Raw genomic sequence first — 27,026 nt, forward strand, 5'->3', positions numbered from 1 at the left:
AAAAAAAGTCACACAATGGGCTTGCATCTTTAATAGACTCCCAGGAAACAATACATAGTCAGAAGAATAACTTCAATTATATGCTCTTTATGCTTTGAAGTGGAACAAATCAGAAGTCAATAAAAGCTATGAAGCAGAGATGTTTTCAAGTTAGTCTAACTTTAAAAGCTATTTTGTGAATGCAGCTTTAAAAAATCTATTATGTTTTAGAGAAATTCTAGGAAATGTGCAATTTAGGTTAAGAACTATTTACCTGGAAATCCAAATTCCAAAATATTCCTAAGAGATCAATAAAGATCAATATTGAAATATATCAGGATTCTGCTGAAATAGGATTCAGGCTTCCTCTCTTTCTCCCCCCCCCTCTCTCTTCTGTCTTTGTCTCTCTCTTTCTCTCTCTCATACACACACACACATACACACACATGCGCCCACATTTTTTCTTGGTGTCACTAAGACTGTGATTCTCAAATCCACAACAGGAATTTATAATAGCATCCTCACATGATGCAGTGTTGAAAGCAATACCATAACTGACCATAATTGCACAGAGTGTAGACAGTGACCACATAAGGTCAGTGAGCATTTAAAACATAGTGATTAAGTGTAAACTTTATACTAGATTTCAAAATCAATGTAAAAAATGTCAGCTAATTCTTCGACACATACATGTTAAAATGATAATGTACTGGAAATATTATATTTGGCTTCATCTTTCTCCTTTGCACATTTTTATATGACAGGTAAAGAATTTGAAAATGTTTGCATGGATCAAATTTTACTTTTAATGTGTAGTACTGATATAAACAAATATCTGGTGAATATTAAAGGCTTTAAAAGTTTACTATCAGCCATTTTAGCAGTTGTATCAGATTTTATTTTCTTTTATTCTATGTCTTTATTTCAAGTTCTGTGTACTTCTTTGAAAGTTAATGTAAATGCACCACCAAAAAATTACACTTTATTGAAAGAAACTTTAAAACAAAGAGCTTTGAGTGATAGAATTGTCAACATTTTACCCTACTCTCAAGTTGTGTATTTGGACAATTTTCAGAGAATGAATGAGAAAAAGAAAAATGGAAAAATATCAAAAGCATAAGCAAAAGTACTAAAAATAAAAATCAATGCCTTATGTGAAGATTACATGTACCATTCATGTATAGATATCATAAAAATCTGAATCAAAACACAGTGGTCATTGCTAAAATAATCTAAATTAGAACATGCTTATGGAGTTTATTTTTGTCTATTTTAAAATGAAAACAAAACAAAATGAAAAAAAGTATTGAACATTATGAACACAAGAAAAATATATAATATAAATAATATATAGTATATAATATAATAATATAAGTAATTATAAATTCAAGTCATGGTCATTAGTGAAATGCAAGCAAAATCTGAAAAAAAACATTCTTGAGACTTTATTGAAGATAGGCTATATAATTCTTTGTATTTCTTATTTCTCAAAGGACAGACAGGAGACCCTTTCGATTCTTCTTGTAGCCTTTACATTTTACCCTGGTGCTATAGTTAGCTATCCCCTTTTTTGGCTTCTCTTATTAATCCTAAACTCACCCAGATAAAAGCTGTATTCATTACATTTTGCATCTGTCCTTCATATAATATAAAACCATAGTGATTAAAAACATCCACAAATGATCAGTTTAAAAATTAGCTGATTCCACACTACAATAAACTTTCCATAATTAAATCTACTAATTTAATTTTAGTGCTCAGTCTAGTAGTAACTAGGTCTGTAATCTTATAAATACAAACTAATTCTAAGATTATTTATTTTTAATATCAATTAAATATAAAATTTCAAAGTTTTACTTTGAGGATCAAGTTGGAATGTAATTATATTGTAAAATTATATTCCATTTTCTTCCTTTTTCCTTTTCTAGTTCCTCACCCTTCAAGAAAGATGATCTATATCTCATTTGAGTTGTATGATCTTTTCCTATTTTAACTCAACTGGGTTTTCCATTTGCTAGTGTATTCCTAAAGATTGCCTAATCTTCAAAAGACATTTCATTATGTAATATTTTTGATGTGCATTGTGCAAGCACCGTATTTATACTGTAGAATTCATTCTAAAATACATATTCACGTGACAGCCCATAATATCCTTGAAACAGCCATTACAGTCTGTCAAATAAATAATGCGCATTTTAAAGATGGTCTTTATGTGGGATGACTCTCCTGCATTTTCATGAGGCAAATTTTTCTTTTATTCTTTAAGAAAAAAAGCGCACAAAGGAAATGAACATGCAGAAAATATGTTAAGGTAAAAGTGACACAAACCAGAAAATCTGAGGATCCTTTATCTTCCTGCTCTTTCTACTGCTCCACTATTCCAGACCATAACATTTTAGAAAAAAAATATATGGAGATTACATCATCCTCTGTAACCTTCCATTTGTGGATATTTGCAAATAAATAGAAATCTTATTTTGTATATCTTTGTAATGTGAATTATATTTTGCATTTAAAAGTGACTTTTTTCTTCAAAACCATAGTTTATTGGCAAAAGCAGTAACATCTCAGTAGTGTTAGTCATCATATTTTCATTATTTTTAAATGGCAGGTTCTTCATTCTGATGGTTATGCCAAGTACAGCTCTAAGTATACTGATTTCCCAGCAATGTTTCACTGAACTCCCATTGGAAAAAAGGGCGGGGGGCGGGGGGGAGTTAACTCTCTTTCCTGCTTTTCTGTCTTACCAGTGTCTAGAACACATATGGGAAAATGAAAAAAAAGTGAAATAACACTTATTAATGTCTGCTATGTGCTAATACCATAATATATGTATGCTTTTAGTGATCTCCAGAATCATTCTGGAATGTGAATATTACTGTTACCAGACTATGATGAATCAGAAGAATTAACATATAGGAAATCTATAGTATTTGACTCTATTGCTTATGCTCAAAGAAAACAAACTAAAAGTACATTTGCTTCCACTTAATAGGTACTAATGATTACAACTTTTACTTAATAGGTACATACATCCATGCAAATATTTTACGACACTATATTCAAATACTATTCTTCATGAATATATATATTGACGGGGAGCAGTCCTTGGGCATCTAGAGCTCTATCACTTTAGCTACAGATCCACTGTTGGCTTTTTCTGAGTAGTTTATTGGAGATAAGAATCTCATGGGCATTCCTGTCTAGGCTGGCTTCAAACCATGATCCTCAGAGCTCAGTCTCTGTATCAGTAGCTATAATAACAGGTATGAGCCATTGAGTCCTGGCATGTTTTGTATTACAGAATACTCATGCTATTTTTAAATTGTATTCTACTTTATGTTGTAAATAATGTGATTTGAATCAATAGTTCTCGGATAAAAAATTATTGATAAAAAAGGAAATATTTACTTAGGTATCCATGTGATACATATGTTACAGATGTCTGGCTTCTTTTTTTGAGTTCAACATCTCCCAACACAAAAGAAATATTAAAACAGAAAGGGCTGGAAGTGGCACTGTGGCTCAAGTGGAAGTGCTAGCCTTGAGCAGAAGAAGCTCAGGGGCAGTGTCCAGGCCCTGAGTTCAAACCCAGGACTGCAAAATAAATTATATTAGCTTTAAAACTGCCAAGAATTTTAAGATTGGAAAGAAAATGTATGTAGCATATCTAACCTTTTTGAGAAATGTGGCATAGGTGTCCCATGAATTTCAACAGTGCAAGATAAAAAAAAAATAAGGTTGTTTGTATCTAGAACATGAAATCCTGTCAAGTAGGAACACGTCACCATTTGTATTTCAAGAGCTATATAATCATACAGATTATTAAACATTGCTACTATAACAGAATATTCTAGTAGGCAGATTTTTAGTTGCTAGTTAACATAGCCAAGTGGAACTTCCCTTAGACTTCCATAGTAAGTATATGAAAAATTTAAGACACTTTTCTTTAAAGCTAATATTAAGTTCCTAACATAAAAGGAACAAAACTACATGCTGAAAATTTCACATTTTACTTTTAAATGTAACTTTGGTGCATGTGTAAGGCAACTAAGCCACTCTAACTTCTTTATCTGATTTGATATTCATGATGTTAAAGAAAAATTGGCAAGTTACCTTTTTTTATTTTTTGGGGGGGTCTGGTCGTGGGGCCTGAACTCTGGGCCTGGGCGTTGTCCCTCAGCTCTTCAGCTCAAGGCTAGCGCTCTACCACTTGAGCCACAGGGCCACTTCCAGCTTTTTTCTTTTTGCTTATGTGTGCTGAGGAATCGAACCCAGGGCCTCAGGCATGCAAGGGAAGCACTTTACCACTGAGCCACCTTCCCAGTCCCGCAAATTAACTTTATATACTCCAAATTAGCTACACTTGTTTGTTCGAGTGCTTACTCTGTTTATGAAACCATATAAATCATGTCTAATGCTGGAAATAAATTTGAAAACTCAGATTCATTGTTAAGCGAAATGAAAGTCAAGATAGGGACACAAGTGTGTGTGTGTGTGTATTTTCTTTCTTGCTATTGTTTCTAACGTATTTATAAGGTACCATGTGATTTTTTATTGCTTTGTATGTTCCTCCCCCATGGTATAACCCCTGTTTTCACTGTATTTGATGTCGGTCTAATCCGGGGAGGGGAAGGGAAAAAACAAAATGTTTAAATAGGGATACGGGTTGACCCATTGAAACAATGAGATAGATGTACAAGACACTATGTTGAAAATTTATGTGGGGGGAAGGGAGGTAGTTGTGGAGGTGGGAGGGAAGGGATGGTATGGGAAAAACAAAGGAGGAGGCAACAATGCTTGATAGGAAATGTACTACCTTGATCTTGTAACTGTAACCCCTCGGTACAATATTTTTACAATAAAAAACTTATAAAAAATGAATATCAACTAGTAGAAATTCAATAAACTATTTTTCCTTTCTAACATATTTTTTCTCCTGTGTTTGCATGAACATTTTTAAGTCTGAAAGACTCTGATATCCACCTAAAGGATAAGAAAACTCGATGTTTCTTTCTTTCCAGTTTCATCAAATCAATTGGAACTGGTAATCATTTTTAGGAAGCTGAGATGATAGCTTTAATAAATAAGTGCAGTTCTCAAAAGATTTTTGACAGTAGTAATTGGCAGGATCATGGGACAGCAAGATATTTGAAATAAGATAGCATACTTTAATTTGTTTGTGATTCACTCACTTAATCCATTTAGCAATTCAGTAAAACTATCTTAAAATACTCTGGTAATACAAATACAGATATCACACATTTATCACAAGGATTTCACATTCCACATTGAACAACTTGTAAATGTTATATGTCAATAAAATAGAGTAAATAGAGAACATAACATTACAAAGAGTAATCAGATAATCCTTCATTTAAAAGAGAAAGAGAACAGATGAGAAGTCTATGGAAGAAATGTACCCCTGCAGAGGGAACAAGTGAAAAACCTCAGCTATAGAAACTAGATTCCCAAGTTAAGGTATATAAGCAAGTTTAGTGTTTTAGAAGTATGCAAGACAAGAAACAATTTAGTAACAGATACTTTCTCATTAAAAATTAATGCATAAAACAATGTAACTGAAAGTATTAAGTGACCAATAAGTATAGGCCCAAATTTATCATCCTTCAAATCTTTTTTTAATTAAAGCACATTTTAAAATAAAGTAGATTAAGTTGAAAGCTATAATAGGATAATTTTATTATGCTATATGATTTAAAGAGACTGACAAGGTAAATTAGAAGGTTAGTTTATTTCCAATGTGTTTAATTATTTTGGAATTGCTATTAATACTATAGGAAAATCTCTGATGATCTTTGACTTCTCTTTACTAAGTCTCATTTTATTTTTTTCTCTACACATGAAAAGGCGGTGCTGCCTAGGAGGTACTGAGAGAAAATAATCTTGTAAACAGTAAGTTTCATAATACCAGACAAAGGGTAGATAACATCACTGTCCTTTCCTCTGTTCTAAACAGGATGTAGGCACTAACAAGGCAACAGTGATGATGGAGGAAATAACTATTCCCATAAAGCTAGAGCACATATCTTGTTTTATTATTAATTTGATTATGCTATACAGGATCATTAGTTCAATGATAGAAGTAGAAAAGAAATATATAGTCTTACAATGCTTTTTGCAGAAATTTAATACGTATTGATGGATCTCTTATAATAAATCATTCTAACCCTTATAACAAACTGAAAATATTAGAGGTGACTTAATGGAATGTTTGATAACCCTACCTATGTCTACTTAAGACCCATTACAGTCCTGTACAAGCCATTGACTCAATATCAAAGTTATGTGCAACATGCATGATTGCTCAATTCTTGGGATAATGTTACAGAAATATCAAGTAGCCGTATGAATGCTATATATAGATGGGCCAATATTATTTGCAATCTAAAGACACATGAGATATTTAGTATTCATCTATCATGAAGCTTATTTCTAAAATTTTCTACAAAATGATTCTAAGTTCAGTGCGGTTAAAGCTTAGAATAAAATGGCATAAAATTTATTCATATAAAGATGAAAACTCTGACCCCAAAGTCAATCCGTATAAAGTTTTCAGTTATTGGGAAATCATTATACTGAGTTTTAGGAAATATAACTTAAAACCACTTTCTCATATAAATTTGAGATGTGCAAAACCATTAATAAAAAAGTTCTACTGAGAAATTATAAACAGTATTCATTATCTCCAGATAGCTGCTAACATTCAGAATTCAAAGCTTCTGGTGACAGAATATGTTCAGATATCTGCTATATATTAGTAGATTCTTGTAAAATGTGTTGTCCTGTAATTTTAGTGAATGGTTTTATTAAATAAATTATCCTGAATCAAGCAAATAAGAAACCAAAACTTTGAGATTCTTGATCCAGGGAATGCTTCTTTCTATAACATTGAAACTTTGGGTCTCTGGATCTATCTTGGGAACCAATTTCACAATTCGTAACCTGGCTCCCATTTTGACTTTAGCAGCCCAAGATGATATAACCAAAAGCTAATATAATATGATATGTCTAGTCATAGGTTTATTCTGAATGTGACTGGCAACATATTTCTCAGTACAGGTTTGAATTCTACAAAGTGATGCATTGTTTTAGTCTTAGGACTTTATTTTCTACATAGAAAAAAATGATAATGTGTCTTTAATCAACTATTATAATTGATATTTAATTAATAGTGACAGTTTCTTAAGCATCTCCAAGAGATAAACATGCTAAAGTATTAAGTAATAATCAATTTAGTAATAAATAAAAAGTTCTTAGTATTAAATTAGCCTATAACATGATATAATGAAATAAGCCCTTTAAATGATATAATAAAATAAGTTCTTCAAATTACTTTACCTATCATACATGACTAATATGTTTCCAATTCTGCAACTAATTACTTACATGTATAATGTATAGCATAAGATTCTAATGACTACATAACATACAGGAGGATCAATAGTATTTACTGATGAGAAGGCAAACTATATTTCCATAGTTTAAATATTTACACTTCAATAAATATAGATTTGGATTTTTGGAAGATAATTATAAAACATATTATACTTTCATGAAATGTTTGTTTCTCTTCGGAAAGAATGTTTAAAGAAAATCAGAAATCCTGGGGTTTAGTTTTTGTGTCTGCCACTAGTAACCCTAAGCTTGAAGAATTAAGTTCAATTCAATTCAATATAACTTCATTAAATATTTATGGAACAACCTTCTTTGTGCCAGGATGGGAAGAGAGAAACCTATTTGAAGGCAGAGGGGAGGAATCCAGTGGAGAACAAAAGATTGAAGATGCTAGCAAGGAGAATAATTGATGCAATAAGAGTCTGAGACAGGGAAGATAAGATAAAGAGCACAAATCTAGGGGTTAGTCTCAGTAAAGAAAATGAGCAGGTCCCGCCAGGAGATATGAGTAAAAACAAAATATAAACTAAAGATAAAGTGAGATGTTTGAGGAGAGAGAAAGCAAAGTAAAAAATTTCATAGGAGGGAAATTATTTTCTCAGTTAAAAAGATGATGAGTCATGTTCTGGGGTCAAACACCACTTGTAATGTGGAGATAGTAAAGGTGGAAGTCAGTTCTAGTGGAGAAAGCAATAAAGTGGGAAAGGAAGGCCTCAGAACATGGCAAGATACGCTGAGGGCTTGGCATATATCACCGTCAATAGAGTTTCCTGGTGTTCTCCATCAAAATGAAAATCAAAAGGCATATAGAAAGTACTGAGCAAAGTCCAGGTTTCCTGTCCTTGATACTGAAAATACCACATGATAAAAGGCCAAGGAATTGAATATGTTTAAGTAGTGAGATGTAGATATTTCTTCAGTGTTACAGTGGAAAATAATGATGACTAAGATGAGAAAAGTGGAGTTTAAACTGGAGAAATGGCCTGAAAGAAATAATAGTGACTATCAAAAAGTAAGTTAAGGCTGGGTGCCAGTGGCTCATGCCTGTAATCCTTGTTACTCAAGAGGCTGAGATCTGAGGGTCATGGTTCAAAGACAGCCCGATCAGGAAAGTCCGTGAGTCTTATCTCCAATAAACCACCAGAAAACCGGAAGTGGCACTATGGCTCAAGTAGTAGAGCGTTCATCTTGAGTTGAGGAGCTGAGGGACAGCATTCAGGCCCAGAGTTCAAGCCCCATGACCCACAAAAAAAAATCAATAAATAAAAGAAAAAGGAAAAAGAAACAGTTAAGTCTCATGGAAAAATATAAAAATAATAATGAATGAAATTTAATTAATTGGAAAGCTAAATACATATTCTATGATCATGGAATTTCTTTTTTGATGACTTTATTTTATTGCATTAATAAATATTACTTCAGGGTCTGCTTGGAGAGTCTAGGAGGAGATGAGCAAATCAATTTTTTGGCCACATTGACTTACATTTCTGAAGGGGGCCTCATTCCAAGACTAGCCATGTTTCCTGTGGATCAGGGGCTGGGATGCTCACGTTGTAACCAGGGGTAGTGCAACCTAAACTCCTTGGCAGTTTAGTTTCTAGTGGGGCCTTCAATTTCACTGTACTTGTACATATTATAAGGAGGAACTTCAGATTTACCTTTCCTTGTCAATGGGATTCCATGGTCATGGAATTTCAAAATTAGAACATCTACTTTATTTAAAACAGTAATTTTATTTCTTTTTATTGTTATTGTATGGGTGATGTACAAAGGATTCACAGTTACATGTGTCCGGTAATGAGTACATTCCTTTTGAACAGTGTTATCCTTTCCCTCATTTTCTCCCAGTTTTTTCCTCCCATCTCTGCCCCCCCCAAAAATTGTAGTTGATTTTGAACATTGTGTCTGACGAGAATCACTGCTGCATTCGTTCACCATTTGTCCCATCATTCCTGTGTTCCCCCAAACATATAAACTTACAAATGAGACAAAATGTACAGGAAACAAAAACAGTAACAAAGAAAAAATCCTCTGGTTTCCATTTCTTGGAGTTCATTTCAATAAAGATCAATTTGTAGGATCATATGCACATAGCTATTGAGCCTTTGTGATCCTCCCCTAAGAATATTCTCCTTTGCTTTCACTATGAATGTCTAGAGTCCTCTGTAATTTATCATGTCCAAGTGTATTTTATATCTTTTACTATCCATTATGTCTACTTGTAGATTTATAGGCACATTCTAGTTATGACAAATGAGGAAAAACAGGCAACCTAATAAAAAAGCAATTTTGAAACCTAATATTCAAATCAGTTCACTTTTTCAAGTTTCCCAACACTCCCCAAATACTACCATCAGCTGAGGATACATAAGCATTCTCAATACATGAGCCCTCTGGGTGGACACATTATATCCAAATCACAACATTGGGCCATTACATGACATGTTGGTAATTATAATTATGTACAGTAAAATTATAATATGCACTTGAATATGCAGTTCAATTTTACATAGCATTAACTCAATCATTCTGTCAAAGGAAAACACTGGTGATTGTAAAGGAGATGTTTATATGCTATATTACTTCATGACATGTTTACTTTTAATTTGGTTCACTTTTAGACATCATCCTAACAGACATTCCTAGCACAAAAGAGATAAGAGAAAAAAAAAATGTGTCCACAAAGTTTCCCAAATCTCAGTTCTACCTCAGTTTATCACTATTTCTACACAGCATCATTAGTTCTGCTTTGAATTTTATTGAGTCCATTAAGTGTTCCAAAATACTTTAACTGTATTATTTTACATACTTTGACTCTTACATGATAACCAATGCCATTTGTTCTACTTTGTAGTCAGTGAAAGCACAAACAGTTTAAATAACCTAACCTAAATAACCCCGGTAAGTTGGTGCACCAAAAAAAGGAAAGAAAGAAAGAGAGAGAGAGAGAGAGAGAGAAAGAGAGAGAGAGAAAGAGAGAGCGAGGGAGGGGGAGGGAGGGAGGGGAGAAAGAGGGAGGGAAGGAAGGAAGGAAGGAAGGAAGGAAGGAAGGAAGGAAGAAAGGAGACAGAGAACCCAGAAATTTTGATCCTGAGGACTTTTGTTAAATAATTAAATTAGGACATACCTATTAATCCAGAAAATGCAATGGTATGGAATCTTTTCTTCTATCCTTTCTTCCTCCTTTCTTTCCTTCCTTTTTTCTATCCTTCCTTCCTCTCTTCCTTCCTTCCTTTTTTCTCTCCATCCTTCTTACTTGCCTCCCTCCCTTCCTCCCTCTCTTTTCCCCCTTCCTTTTTCTGTCTTATCCTTTTTCTCATTTTCATTTTGTATTTTTCAAAGTCATTTATTCATTGAATGCTTTGGACAGTCTTCCTAAGCACCAAGCTTTAGAATTGATGCTGACACTGAGTTGTAGGTGATGGAGATAGAGATTTCACATTTGTGAGAACACATTCAAAAAAAACACTTAATATATAGAGTCACTGAGACTTGAAAGACAAACTAAGTTTGAGTGGGAAGAGGAAGATAGAAATTGGGTGATGAAAAAAGACAAATAAGCAGAAGACCAAGTATGAAAAGAAACTTGTTCCAGAATAATTAACCAATGTTCAGTAAACTTCACACCTGTCTAGAATGACTAGAACTCATGTATAGAAGAGTTGAGAGATAAAGCCAGAGAATCATATCAAATTTTAAAAAATCATGTCTTATAACAAGAAAGAGCAGAGTGCCAAATTCAATCATATCATCAGAATAAATTCATATCATTGGAAGGTCATTAGGAGTTCAAAAAGCATACAATAGTAACAAATCAATTCAAGATTCATTCTGCCAAAACAATATGCTTAAATGTTGTAGCTTGTGTTCATGCCTTATGTGTTCATGGTAACAATACTCTAAACAATATTCTATTATTATTCCTTAAAACATTTAAAAATATTAAGGCTTAGTGAATTTAAACTCAATTTTCTTAACTTCTGAGTCACAGATCTTAACCATTAAATGGGAAAACTTGGAAATTTTGTAGCTATACTTATTATAATTTGCACATATACTAAACATATTTGTATTTCATTTCTGAATTTCAATAAAGTGGCATTTGTATTTATTCTAACTGATTTATAAATGTGCAAATATTCTCCTTTTCTATACTTTTCAGCTTCCTACCTCAGGGCATTCTCTGTAGTGACAGTAATTCGTCAGTCCAAATACATGTTGTTCTCAAGGTAACTCTCTTATGAATATATTTCCTATTGTTACTGAATGAAATTACAGGGCTGGGAAGGTGGCTCAATGGTAGAGCACTTGCCTTGCATGCATGAGGCCCTGGGTTCAATTCCTCAGCACCACATAAACAAAAAGAAAAAAGCCGGAAGTGGCACTGTGGCTCAAGTGGTAGAGCGCTAGCCTTGAGCTGAAGAGCTGAGGGACAGCGTCCAGGCCCAGAGTTCAGGCCCCATGACCGGACCCCCCCCCCAAAAAAAAGAAATTACAAATTAATGTTTAGCAACACAAGTTACCTATCTTACAGTTCTGGAAATCAGATGACCCAAATATCTCTTACTACTAATATCAAAGTGGTGGAAGGGCTAAGTTTCTCCTGAAGGATCTAGGAGATACTTGTGCCTAGCTTCTTCCAGCTCCCAGAGGATGCCAGCATTGCTTGGCCCCTTGATAACAAAGGGGTAGTCATGGCTCATCAAGTCTTTCTGATGCACATCACTCTGGCCTTTTACCTTCATCTTCTATTTTGAAGATGTTTGCATGGCATTGGACCCTCCCTCCTACCAATTAATCTCATTTTTTCTACTTTAATTATCTTCATCCCCATTGAAATGGTAACATTTTTATCATATAAGTTAACATATTCAAACATTTAGATATGGTTCCTGACATTTGGTCATAGGTGTATTTGAGAAGCCATTATTCTGTCTGCCATAACTCCCAACCACTGGATTCCTAAGAAGCTGTAAGTAAGCTCTCTAGTCTCCTTGGGTTTTTTTGGACACACAATTCTAAGTCTCATTTTACATGGTTCTTCACACAGAGTTTATAATGAATGAGCCTAAATGTATCCAGCAGAAATTAATCCAATAATAAATGCTTTGCTGGCTTTGATTTGTTTACTATAGGACAATCTCTTTTACCTTTCTTTCTTCCTGTGAATCTCCCCCCACACACACACACACAAACATACTATGGACAATATGTTTCCAAGTCCTTGACTTAGGCTTTAATTTAGGAAAACTCAAATATCAAACATTGTTTCCAGAAGTGTTTATAAATAACAATACCAGAGAATAGGTACTATAAACCTCAATGATGGGAGCTGCATCACTGATCAAGATGTATTGTATTCATAAATTGACATAATAAATTGAAACCCTAGTATACATCTACTTAAAGATAATATTTTTAAGAAACAATTACATTTTGATTAGAGGAAATACTGAATCTCAAGTGAAACTATAGATTCTATTACTTCCTGAATAAAGGCTTTGTAGATTGTGGTTCCATTGTATGCCTGTAAATTAGCCAGTAAATACTGACGATGAGTGATGGTAATAGGCTATTCAGATCTCAAAATAGGGGCCAAATAGATTTGTGGTGGCAGATAATGTGTCTTCACTGAAACAGGGTATACTAGTCAACTACATATAAACTGACCTTATCAGACTTCTACTTTAAAAAATTATATTGAAATTGAATGAATATACAAATAAAGTCCTCCATAAAGTTTTTGGGTAGAGGATAACTAAGAATAATGTTAAATTACTAAGTGATTATAAGAAACTATGAAATTTTGAAGTTAATCAAAAAGCAGAAAATAGATGACATGTAATAGAGATGAAAATAGATGATAGAGATAGATACATAGATACATAGAAATAAAGCTGTAGGTAGAGAGGAGAGAGATATTCTTCCCTACTTCTTTTACCATGCAATAGAGACTGAGATGGAGACAGAGAAGGATAAAAATGCAGCTAAAGTTAGAAAGACAGACAGTCAAAGACAAACAATAACAAAAAATATCATTAAACAAAGGAGAAAGAATAGGGTAAAAGGCAAATATTACTGAATTGTTGGGTTTTTTGGCCTCATACTCTCACTTAAGCCTGCCAGGATAATCCAGTATTCACTTACAGTTGTGATAATTTGTTAATGACTATAAAGAAAAGAAATCAGCCACTATTTACATTACTACATCATTACATTTACATTATTACATCATTATTCCCTGTAAGTGAATTTTTATGTTGGGGATCTATTATGTATTTTTTCTTTTATGGTTTTTTTCTCTCAGATAATTTTGTAATAATTTTAATATAATTTTATTTATAATGATCCTTTTTATAGTTTAGTGAAACGCTTGCATCTAGATATGAATGGAGACGTTTTACTAAACATGGATATTTTCTATTATTATTTCTTCATCTGTAATCTTCAGCCTCATCTGTCTCATCTCCTCTGAGACTGCAACTTGCATGTATGATGAACAACTTCATATTGAGCCACAGTTCACTGTGTTCCACGTGTTTGCTTTTTCAAAGTTCTCTTCTGTGCTCTTCATATGGCATAAGTGTAGTTTATTTGCATTGAATTCTATAGGGCTGTAAATATTTATTTCAGAGACTGCAGTGATATAATTACAAATATATTTATTTTTATTTCTCCACTGAGATTTCCTGTCTCTTCCCATGGGTAGATTTTTCTTTGTTAAAATCATCATATATTTATAAAAGTTCTGGCTAATAACATCTGAACTCAAAATCTATATACATATGACCATATAAGATGATGCTAAGTGAAATGAGCCCCAAGATATGGACACAAGAGGTCTTAATTTATTGTTGTTTAATTTATTGTTTTTAATGTACTATGTGATTTTTTTTGTTTCCTTTGTGTGTTCTTCCCCCTATGGTATATCCCCTGTTGTCGCTGTACTTGATTTTGGTACCCTGCATCTTGTATATACATTTGTCTAATTTGGAGAAGGAAAAGGGAAAAACGAAATACTGATACAAGGACACAGGATGGCCCATTGCAACAACGATACCCATAAGACACTACATTGAAATGAACTTTACACTTATGGGGGGTGAGGAGGAGTGAAGGAGGTGGGGGAGGGAAGGGATAGTGGGAGAACAGCAAAGGAAGGGGTAACAATGCTCAACAAGAAACGTACTCATTACCTTACTCATGTAACTGTAACCCCTCTGTACAGCATCTTTACAATAAAATAAAACAAAAAAATCTGAGCAACTTTGAGGTACACTTCACTTGACTATTTTCTCCTTATTATGGAAGCTATTTTTGCTTGTTTTTGTGTCTACTTGTATTTAATTGTATATTTGAAACATCGGTGAATATACAACTATCTACCAGTATGCTGATAAAGACTAAATTATTGGTTATTCATTTTGATCCTATGAAACATTTTTTTCTTTGATCTTGTGGATCTGTATTGATTTTACATCTAATCCTATGGCACAGTCCTTACCCATAATCCTAGTCTTTGGACTCAAGGCTTGCCAAGGTACTCAGCAAATTCTTTTTAATGTATCTACGATAGAGTTCTAGTCACATTTTTAACATCCCTATTCTTGTCCTATCTGTTCTCTGGTAGGGCTTACCAGAGGTGTCACAGCCAAAACCTTGGCAAAGACCTGTGTAAATATGAGTTTTTTTTTGTACTTCTTCCTCCTACTTTGTTCCTACCCTAAAAACCCATTCACTCCTTCAGCTCAAAAATCTATTTTCTGCCTCTTCAGTTTAATGTGAACATCTTGATGTGTTTGAATTCTTACTCTTCACTTTATAATTAGGAAGAAAGATTAGACAAATTGGAAGTTTGCCTTATTTTCTTCCTAATGGTTTCCAGTGAAGGAAAAATAGATGCTTTGTGCCTTTTTACTTTTTCATGAGTTATAGAGAAGGAGGGAACGTTACTATCAGTAATTCTCCTATGAAAAGTTATGACATGTGAGAAAGTGTTTTTCTTTCAAAACAACTGTTGCCTCTTTATCTATTTGATTATAGGACATGCTCCTGAGTTACTAGAAGAAACTATGTCAGAATAAACTATCATAGCAGTGAATTAAAAATATATCCCATTAATAAAAGGGCCTTATTATATTTATTCATTTACATATTTGTTACCTATCATAGCAGTGAATTTAAAAAATATATTCTATTAATAAAAGGGCTTTATTATATTTATTTACATATTTACTAAGAAATTCTACTCTCTTGATAGAAAAAGATTATATAATATAAATGAAAACAAAGACATTTAAATCTTTAACAATTCAAAATAAAAACAAACCTAATATGTAGCCAGAGGTGTTAAAATTAATCACTTATTGCATGTTTTTCTTCATTTATTACAATACAAAAGGTTTAAAATGGGAATGTAAATTGAGAAGTTAATGAAAAACAGCCTGATTGTTCACTGGTGAAAGTGTAATTGTTTACTATAATTTGAACATAAAATGCCTGCCAAAGGGCCTGGTCTTCAACTTGGAACACTACTGGGTGGTTATGTAATCTTTAGGTAGCTCCCTGGGGCTGCACGAAGGGTATACTGAGATGTGGATTCATCCTTTCTCTCTCTGATTCCTGACCACCATGAGCTGAGCAGCCTCCTATGTCATTCAGTCCCGTCATAATTTGTGCTCCCACAAATCAAGAGCAACAGTGCTAACTGTCCATGGACTGAAACCTCTGAACTGTGTGTCAAAATGATACTTTCCTCCTCTTAAGATGATTGTCTTAGGCATCAGTTGTCATTTTGATATAAGTAATGTTTAAAACATCTCTATGATTCTGGCTAAGTCTAGAGACTATGGTGAACTTACACTCAGAAATATTCAACTTTAAAGAACCTGGCAGAAGGGACAATCTGAGAAGTGAGAATGGTGTTCTGGATCCAAACATCTTCAGTAAATGCAGGTAAAATTCCCTTTTAGGTTATGGTCTTTGGTGTTTTAATTTCAAATTAAATATAATGAGAGCAGAAGCCAAAGAGTTTAGGCCCATTTGAAACACAGAATGGTCAATACCAATAGGGTTAGATTTAGAAGAAAAGTTTCCAATACTTCAGTGAGCCTTAACACAACAGATATTCTTATTAAGAAATGGCCTAGTGGAAGTACAAAGAAGGAAAACCAAGATTTAGCTTTTGTAATTTATATTTCATTTCAGGGTGCAACCATTAGCAAATATCGAAAAAATCACAAACTAAGAAATGAGTTTGTGTTAGGTTTATTTATAATTATTTTATTTCAAATTAACTCCAGCAAACCAAATAATGAAAGCTTTTAATGCACAAATATTTGCCCAATTTAATTCTTTCATATTCTCAGTGTCTCATTTAGCATGTAATAAATATTTATTGAGTGTTGTATATACTTTTCCAAATAACTCGCAATTAAATTGTTATTGCTAGACTAAATAAATTATAACTGACAGTAATCTTTAAATTATTAATCACATTGTTTCTACTGTATATCTAATTTATATTTATGATTAAATATATTTGGACAAATCAAAATCATGACAAATAGAGTACTATTAATATTCCTAATAGGCACAATACTTTCTTACATATTCATTGAAGAGAAGTTACTCTGGCATCATTTGTAACTAGGATTACAGACTCCATGGATAAATTTTTTAAACAGTTGTACAATCTATCAATTGGTTTGTACAATGTCTCTTGGACTTTGTTACAGTTTCCATCAACTCCTCCAATCTATAAAAGCCCCACCCATCCCCTTTCTTTCCTAGTTCCATTTTCACATATGTACATTGAATCTTAACATTGTATTTTCCAAACCATCTACTCCCTATTCCTTTGCCTCTTTCCAAATCTCCTTTAACACCTACCCCACTCAGACAATATATGATTGATCTTTGTACTGTTCACATTTGATACTGTTAATTGGTCAAAGAGGTTACACCATAAAATTTTTCTATTTTATCAGGAATATCCCAGAAGTAGGCTTTATTCCTTTCATTGTATTCTGTAACAATAGGAGAAATCATATGTTCATTATAGAAAAATTTTAAATTGATTTTAAGTTACATATTCTTTAAAAAAACTATATATCCTTAATTTTGAAAATTTTCCACATAGACCATTCTCTTTAATTCAGGGCTGATGTACATGGTTATATAATTTATGAAAGACACAAAGGACAGAATCAAATGGGCCCATGAGACTACAATACAACCAACTATTTTCTAGACTAGACATGTAGGAGACACTGATTCTACCTTGGGATGCAAATGAGCACTTTAGGTTAAAGCTGGTCCTGATTTAACACATTTCTGTGCATTGCAGAGTCATTGCATGAGTAGCACATGAGCTTTTGTTTTTCTGAAGCATTTTGAGGATAAATTGTCAATATTGTAGTCTATCACTGTGTTAATATTTAATATTTCTTTCCTACAATCAAGGCTTTTCCCCTACATAAACATTGACTAGCAGAAAAGTGACATTTTATTTCACCTCCAACTAAACCTCAGGCCCCACTCAAGCTTCACTCAATGTCTCCAAGAATCTCACACTGATTTTAGTGGTCAAGACTTTGCTTCACTCTTGGGCAATTAATAACCCTTTTCTGGGCTGCAATGAACTTGGTATCTTGAAACAGTTTAGTGATTTAATTACTTAGTCTATCTCTTAATTCAGGATCATCTGATTCTCCTCATGTTTAAAATCAGGTTCTATTTTATCAGGAATATCCCAGAAGTAGGCTTTTTATTCCTTTCACTGTATCTTCTCAAGTGACATACAGCTCAAGATTTGCTGATCACAGATGCCTTAACTTTATTTAATTAAGATGGTACATTATAAAGAGGCTTTCCTTTGCCATTTATAATTAATAAATATCTTGAAAGATGTTGAAGCCTTGCAAATATCCATGCCTCACCAAACTTTTTTTAAATTATTAGTTTTCATTATCAATACAGATTATGGTTCATACCTTGTTTTTTCAGGTATGATCCACTAACATCACTATTTATTTTGAGGCTCATATTGACCCCGTTTGGACTTACCAGAACCCTTTGAATGCTCCCCATCTTTGTGACATAATAGTCTAGACTAATCTTATAAAATTTTCTACCTCCACCATTATTTACAAGCAAGATTTGGATAATAAATTGTAAGAAAGCTATTTTCAAGGTCCTCTTAGTAAAGAGTAAGGGGATATTCACATAACTGTTAATACATGATAAAAATGTACACAAATGCTTCGATTAAAATTTGATTGAGCTAATTAATTTTTCTTGTTAAGCATTTTATTTTTAAAAACTTGACTGTATCTAGCTAATATTTATTTCTACCTTGTCTCCTCAGAAATCCCTCTGTCACTACACATGCTCTGGCTCAGTCAAATCACCCCAGGCCAGTCATCTACAGTGTCATTCCACTGACCAACTCAGATACTGAAACATTCAAGCTACTTCATCTCTTTCATGTGGAACTCACCTCAGCCAATATAGGCAGAAAAGAGTACTCAAAGGGACTCTTTGCAAGGATAGCTCCCCCTCCTTATTGGGTTCCAGTGACCAGAACAATTATTTCCTGCTTATCCTCCTCAAATTCTAACACACTATTCTCCAGCTATACATTACTGCCATACACATAACACAATTATTTATGCTATGCTTAGGATTTGATTATATTGAGAAAACTCTATATAATACTTTCCTTGGCCCATCCAACAGTGTCCCACCATTGCAAGTATAGGATATACCTGACCAGGTGCAATAAAACTGCTTTAGGACTGAGTTGTTCAGGAGATAATAGCAAGAGAAAAATGTATGCAACCTAACTCTGGTGAGTTATTTCATACATTAAGGACCAATACACAAAAATACTGAGTTTCTTGTGATTAATAAAACTTACTCAGACGAAATAAATTTAAATGATTTCAAATGCAATAAAATAAGTATTTAGAAAAAAATCTAATAAAAATGATGTGGAGCTGGCGCCAGTGGCTCATGCTTATAATTCTAGCTACTCAGGAGGCTGAGATGGGAAGATAACAGCTCAAAGCCAAACTGACCAGAAAAAGTTTCCACGAGACTCTTATCTCCAATTAACCACTCAAAAAACAGAGGTGGCGCTGTGGTTCAAGTAATCTAGCACTAGCCTTGAGCACAAAGAGGCTTAGGGACAGCATACAGACCCTGAGTTCAAGCCACACAACTGACAAAAAAAAATGCTGACTTGTTGGAGAAAAAAAGTTAAAATTTTAATTTCAAAATGTTTAATTAATGGAGATTAAAATCATTTTGAAACAAATTTCATGAAAAATTACTATAAGCATAAAAAAGAGTTAATGTTTTTGCATATGTATAAATATTATAGTCAATAATAATTGAAATAGCATGGTGTTGGATCATCGGTTAAAAATATTTACCATTAAATTTGAATACATAACCCAGAAATAACCTACTCATCTAAACTCACTTGTATGTTTTGTATAGAAAAAAACAGGGAAGGAGTATATGCATTTACATAGTAAATACAGGATAATATTTATGAAAAAGATGCAAAAGGCATGAAGAACATAAAGAAGATAACTGATCTTTTAAATTACTTAAAATATATATAAAGAAAAGAAGTCATTAAACATCTATAAAAGATCATTTTCATGTTAAGATATTTTAATAATAATGACAAAAGTTTACTATTCATAGTAAGAACTTGGTTTAAATAAATAGGAAACATATAAATGCAAAAAGGAAAAAAATCAGAAAAAGTGGACTTGCAAGCCATTCAAGAATAAATATGAAGCTTGATTGGAGTACAATTGCTTAAGCACATTACTAATGAGGTAAGAGTATCCTGGCTTCTAAATGTGTCCTTCCTAAATTTAAAATATGCTCAAATCTGCTCAGTCATTTCCTGTTTTTGCAACTCAGGGTAAATAATTTTTCTTTGTCTGGATCTTCTTTAAAAAGTGAGAGTGATAACATCATGTAATTTATAAATTTATTATGAAAACTAAATGGTTTAATGCATTTACTTAGAACAGCATTCAACACAGCATGCAAGTACTGAGAATGGTGCATATTATTAAAGTTAAATGGGTCTCTATAACAAGCTGAACAGAAAACATAATTTAATAAAATTATATTGATTATAATGGTCTTGGAAGAAAACAAAAATTAGTTTAAAAATAATATTCCTCGGGAAAAAATCCAGAAACTTACACAAATTTTTAGATAAAATTTTAAAATATATAAAATTATTTGATTGTATTTTTACTATGTGATAAATGGATCAGTACATACTAGAGGAGGATGTATATCAGCTTCCATACAGATGTGACCTTGGGGAAAGATAAACTTAAAATATGCAGCATTGCATTTCCTTTTTAGAAACTGGTAAATAAGTCAAAATGTCAATATCTGTTTAAATCCTTATATTATAAACATGAATGTCTTATTTACTGTACATTTTAACTATTTTATAATTTAAAAGATTTCTAAAACAGGCTTAAGGCAGAACATTATTTGTTCATGATTGTCAAAATGATTCCTGAATCACTTTATAGTTATGCATGCACATACTTTGGCTTACTACTAAATATAATTTTTGACAACACAAGCAATTTTCTTTCTAAATTTTAGTGTTTTAGGGCTGACCACTGTTTTGGGTAAATGACACATATACAATAGAAGTTTAATGAATAGATTACTGAGAAAACTGACATTTTTTTAATGAAGGTTTTTATGGCAGTACTAGGGTTTGAATTCATGGTCTCATAGTTGCTAGCAGACACTTAGGTTATTTGCATAGACTCTGTGTTACTTAGTTATCTTTTAAATTGGGTCTCAAATGTTTGCCTATGACCAGACTCACATTTCGCTTGTCTCATCTACAATGGGGATTACAGTCACATATCACTGCTTTCAGCTTGTTTATTGTGGTGGGGTCTCACTAATGTTTTGCCTAGTCAAACTGCTACTCTTAGAAAAGGAGAGATGTAGGCTGGGAAGGTGGCTCAGTGGTAGAGTGCTTGCCTTGCATGCAAATGAGGCCCTGGGTTGGATTCCTCAGCACCACATAAACAGAAAAAAGGCAGAAGTGGCACTGTGGCTCAAATGATAGAGCACTAGCCTTGAGCTGAAGAACTGAGGGAGAGCACCCAAAAAAAAAAATAGAAAAGGAGAGATGTTCTAGGTTAGCAACATACAAACACAAATATTCACTCATCTATCTAGAGTAAGGAGTGACTTGAAATAATCTGACAATCAGGTTTAAGGAATAAGGGTTTAGTATAGTTCTTTTCCGTTTGGCTTTCTATTATCTATTCTTTTTAAAGTCAAATGATTGAAATAATCCTAATACTAAATAACTTGGATGTAATTTTAATTTTTTCTTTTAATTCTTCCAAATATTGCTATTATCTTCAGATTCCTCTTGTCTTGAGCATTTTTTACATATCTTCCAAAATGTACAATTCTGTACTTTCTTAATGTTCATCTCTGCTAACAGTCTTCTTCATTTACTTTTTTTTTTCCAGTCGTGGGAATTGAAAACTCTGGGCCTGGGCACTGTCCTTCAGCTCAAGGCTAGTGCTGTACCACTTGAGCCACAGAGGCACTTCCAGTTTTCTGATGGTTTATTGGAGGTAAGAGTCTCACAGCACCAGGCACCAGTGACTCACATCCTGTAATCCTAGCTACTCAGGAGACTGAGATCTGAGGATCCCAGTTCAAATCCAGCCTGGGCAGGAAAGGCCATGAGACTCTTTATCTCCAATAAACCATCAGAAAACCATCAGTGACGCTGTGGCTCAAGGGGTAGAGCACTTGCCTTGAGCTGAAGAACTGAGGGACAGCATTCAGGCCCAGAGTTCAAGCCCTATGACCAAAAAAATAAAAAATAAAAAAAGGCTCATGGACTTCCCTGCCCGAGCTGGCTTTGAACCATGATGCTCAGGTCTCAGCCTCCTTAGTAGCTAGGATTACAGGTATGGGCCACCAGTGCCCAGTTATTTACTTTAATATTACATAAAACAGGATATTTCTCATCCTGGCGGGGCGCCGGTGTTAATCATTCTGGATACCAGTGATCTATGCTTGTAATCCTAACTCTCAGGAGGCTGAGGTCTGAAGATTGAGCTTTGAGTTCAGCTTGAATAGAAAAATCTGAAAGACTCCATCTCCAATAACCAGGGAAAAGCTGATCAGAAGATGCAGCAACTCAACTAGTAGAGTGTCAGTCAAAAACAAAAAAACAAAAAACCAAGCAAAGCCAGGAGCAAGTGGCTCATGCCTATAACCCTAAGTACTCAGGGGACTGCAATCTGAGAATCATGAGTCAAAACTCACTAAGTTCAATTTAGCAAACATAAAGTCTTGATTTCAGACCCCCCAGAACCTAAAGATGCTAGCCTTTGTTAATTAGTTTAGAACACTGTCACCAATAACCTTGTTGTGTGTGTGTGTGTGTGTGTGTGTATGTGTGTGTGTTGATAAAACAACTTGACACTAGCATCAAACCAAGTAAACATAGCTGGATATTTTGAGTGAGTGAATGTGTGGGAAAATAAAACTTGTTATACCTTACATTTAACTAGTTTTTTTTTGTCATTCATGGGAATTGAACTCTGGGCATGGCCATTGTCCCTTAGCTCTTCAGTTCAAGGCGAGCATTCTACCACTTGAGCCACAGCACCACTTCCAGTTTTCTGGTGGTTAATTGGAGATAAGTGTTTCATGGAATTTTCTGCCCAGGCTGGCTTTGAACCACAATCCTCAGATCTTAGCCTCCTGACTAGCTACGATTACGGGCATGAGCCACATAAAATACTTTTATGTATTCTCTTCTAATAAATTTCTGATTATCAATGGCAAAAATATGCAAAATTTCAAAATAGTTAATTTCCAATGTTATCACTTAAAATATGTTCAGCTTCTAAAAAGACCACAATACTCTTTACATATGCAATTTTATTTATTCCTTTGTTTATTAATTTAAAAATCTACACATTTAACACACAGTATGTTGGCTGCATCTTAACACACTGAGAAAGAAAGTTTAAGCTTATGTCTAAATGAAGGGGAAAATCAACAAAATAATAAACTAATATTTAGAAGAAGGAAAGGACTATGCATATTTGCTTTCACTTTTGTATAACAATATGGCACAGAGCTTGACATATTGCTGGCTATTAAAAAACTATTTGGTGAATACATGAGCAAAGAAATAATAAATAATCTCAAAGCATTACAAAAAAAGAAATAATCACCAATTTTGTCTGTGGTTGTTATAGACATTAAACCAATGATGATTTTGACAAGTGAATTCAGGTTTAAGAATGAGATTTCCTCTTTGGGGCTGTCTATCATGCATACTTTATGATTTTATTGAATAGTCACAATCATGAGAACTTAGCAAACCCTTAAACACATATTTAGCCATATAATAAACTGGTATTCTGGAGTCCAGAGGAAGATGGCGGAGGAGAAGCTGGGGGCTAAACAAGCTCTCCCGTAGAAACCAGTTTTAGTGTTCCAGTGGAAAATCTAAGCCTAGAGAGTCACACCCAGTGTGCCATCATAATACAGAATTTGGTCACAGAGGAAAAATTCAGGCAGCTTGGTTAAGGAGACAGATTCAAGCACTCATTGGTGAATGTGGCAGCGGTGGTAGTGTCTGCTGCCATGGCCGCCATATCAACAGAGAGAGCCTGGGACAAAGGCGCCAGAGGTGGTATGAGAGTGGATTCTACTCACTGCCAGCAGGAACCGATAAAAAGTGGTAATCTTCATCCTGCTGACCACAGACAGTTGCAGACTGTGGATGGCCTAGAAATCAAGGGAAAGCATGAGTACCCCACAGACATCCTCACTCCTTCTCATGGAGAAGCAGTGGGAAGGTAGCCTCTCCCCCACCACTAGAGAAGAACTCCATCTTTGACAAAGAACAGGCCAAAGCTGCTAATACCTTGGAAGAACTCAGGTCTTGGAAGAAAATAGGTCAAAGGAACCTGACCTGTGGGGTTCAGCTCCATCCCTGGGGAACTTTGCCCTGCCCAAGCAAATGTAGCTCTCAAAGGGCAGGGCAACTATCCTCAGTGGGTAAACAAAGTCAGAGGCTTCACCACCCCTCAGGCCAGGGTTAAAGAAACTCCTCCAGGGTTAAAGAAAAACAATTGGAAACTCATTACACATAAATCCTGAGAATGGCTCCAGGCTGGGCTGCTTGAGTCTCTCAGGAGCTAGCCTATCAGGATAAAGCCATTGATTGCTGACAGGCCACAGCCCAACCTACCACCCAGCTCCCTCAGAGCAACTCCAAGCTAGAGGAAATGGCCATCTCCCTCTTCTGTGATATCCAATGCAGGGTGCACTCCCACTGAACTAGCCTGGGAGGAGGGTCATAAAATCCCTGGTAAGACAGAGCTTCTTTCTGCCTGCCCAAAAAAACAATTTAAGAAAGCAATCAAGCCAAGGAAAACCAAACACCACAACAAACCAGAGACTGCACCAAGAGACTGAGATCCCTCTACACCCCCCCCCATAAAAATTGAAGAATTCTTTTTTCTACCTTTTTATTTATTTAAAATTGTTTTCTACTTTTTCATCTTTATTTTAGGTTTGTTTATTTTTTTGTTTTATTTTGCATTTTTTATTCTCTTTATACTCTTCCTTTTTGGTCCTTTTTTGTCGCTTTATTTATTGCTGTTCTGTTCATCCCAGATATATACCTGTCTTCCAGTTTTAGACCTTATCCTTCATTGTGTGCATACTTCATTCAGATATCAATTACTCAATTCACAAACTCTCAGCCTTAACTCCTTTAATGTATTATTTCTTTATACTTATATAATTTATGTGTTTCATTTTTAATTTAAAAAATTTTTCCTTTTTCCTTTTTCTTTATCTCTCTTCTCCTTTCCTTCTATCCCTTTTTTCTGAGTTTAAGTCTTGGTTATAGTCCCTCTCTCTCTTTCATTCCTAACATTCTTCTAATCTTATTTTCTCCTCACAATTTTCCCTGAACCTATTAATTTCTAGTCTGCTGACTCCTTCTTTGATTTTCTTAATCCATTGGTCCCTAGTTGTTCATTGTTGAACTAGATTGTATCTGTTGAAATAGATTATGTCTGTACTCATTATGACGGTGTCAAACAAGCTGTGCAACTACAGGGCTCTGTTCGATGCTTGCCTTAAAATAGTGTTGTAGAGTGAAATTGGTTTTGCTTTCATACCCAAATGGGCAGAACAAGTTGGAGAAACACAAGAAAAATGGTAAGTCCAGGCATCTCAACTCTTGTTCATGATAATTAGGCAACAAAGCAGTTAATGAATAATCCAGAGGAGAGTTCCCAAAAAGCTCTACAAACATTACTGGTAAACATGCTGAATGAAAAGATTGAAAGCCTGCAAAGGATTCTGTGTAAGTCTGATAGGGAAATGAGTGAGCATGATAAGGAAATGTGTGAATGTGATGAGACTAACCAAAGATTAATACAGGAATTATGCAAGTGTGAGAAGGCTAATCAAAGATTAATAGAGGAATTGCATGAGCAGGATGAAAATAAAGATTAATAGAGGCATTCATGGAATCCACAAACAGAAAGCTGGAAGAATCCAGGGTGACCACTAAGAGAATGCTGAATGAAGCTCAACAGAAGGAAAGGGAGTCCAATGGAACCATAATCAATCAACTAAAGGATTTGAGAATGAACACTGAAAACCAAATTAAGGAGGTAAATAAGTACATACAAGATCTAAAACAAACCTCCAACAATAATTTGAAGCAATCAAATCTGAACAATTAGAAGGAAAGGAAATTTTAAAAAAAGTAGAAAGTCTTGACAGTAGGTTAGACCATGCAGAAGATGGAATCTCTGGAATTAAAGACAACCTAGACATTTTAGAGAAAAAAACAGACAAGTATTCAAGACGAATCCAAGAAATATGATAGCTCTATTCAACATTTAGAAGACACTATCAGAAAGCCAAACTTAAGGCTAATAGGTGTAGAGGAGGGCTTAGAGAAAAGAAGGTCTAGGAAATTTATTTAACAGGATCCTAACAGAGAACTTCCAAATCATGCAAAAACATAGGCCTATTCAAATACAAAAAGACTTTAGAACCCCAAATAGAGCAGACCAGAACAGGACATCCCACCATCACATTGTAATCCTCTACATCAATTGAAAGCAAGGAAAGGATCCTTAAAGCTGTCAGGGAGAAACAAACAATCACCTATAAAGAGAAACCAATCAGAATAACTTCAGATTTCTCAGCAGAGACAATTAGGGCAAGAAGAGCCTAAAATGATGTATGCAACGCCCTAAAGGCAAACAACTATCAACCAAGATTACTGTACCCAGCTAAACTCTCCTTCATAATGAAAGGACAAATAAAAATCTTCCACAGCAATGAAAAATTGAAACAATATATCTCCACCAAACCACCCCTACAAAACATTTCTTACATATAGAAAGCCAACAAGAGTACAATAAAGGTCAAGAAACAGCCCCCAAAAACAGAATCCAAGAATCATAGAAAAAACCCAGTTGGCACAGCCCCCAAGAAGGTGGATTACATGACAGGAACTACCAAAAATTTTTCAGTACTAAATCTCA

Source organism: Dipodomys ordii, unplaced genomic scaffold, assembly GCF_000151885.1.
Source record: "Dipodomys ordii isolate 6190 unplaced genomic scaffold, Dord_2.0 Scaffold109, whole genome shotgun sequence".
NCBI classification, from domain to species: domain Eukaryota; kingdom Metazoa; phylum Chordata; class Mammalia; order Rodentia; family Heteromyidae; genus Dipodomys; species Dipodomys ordii.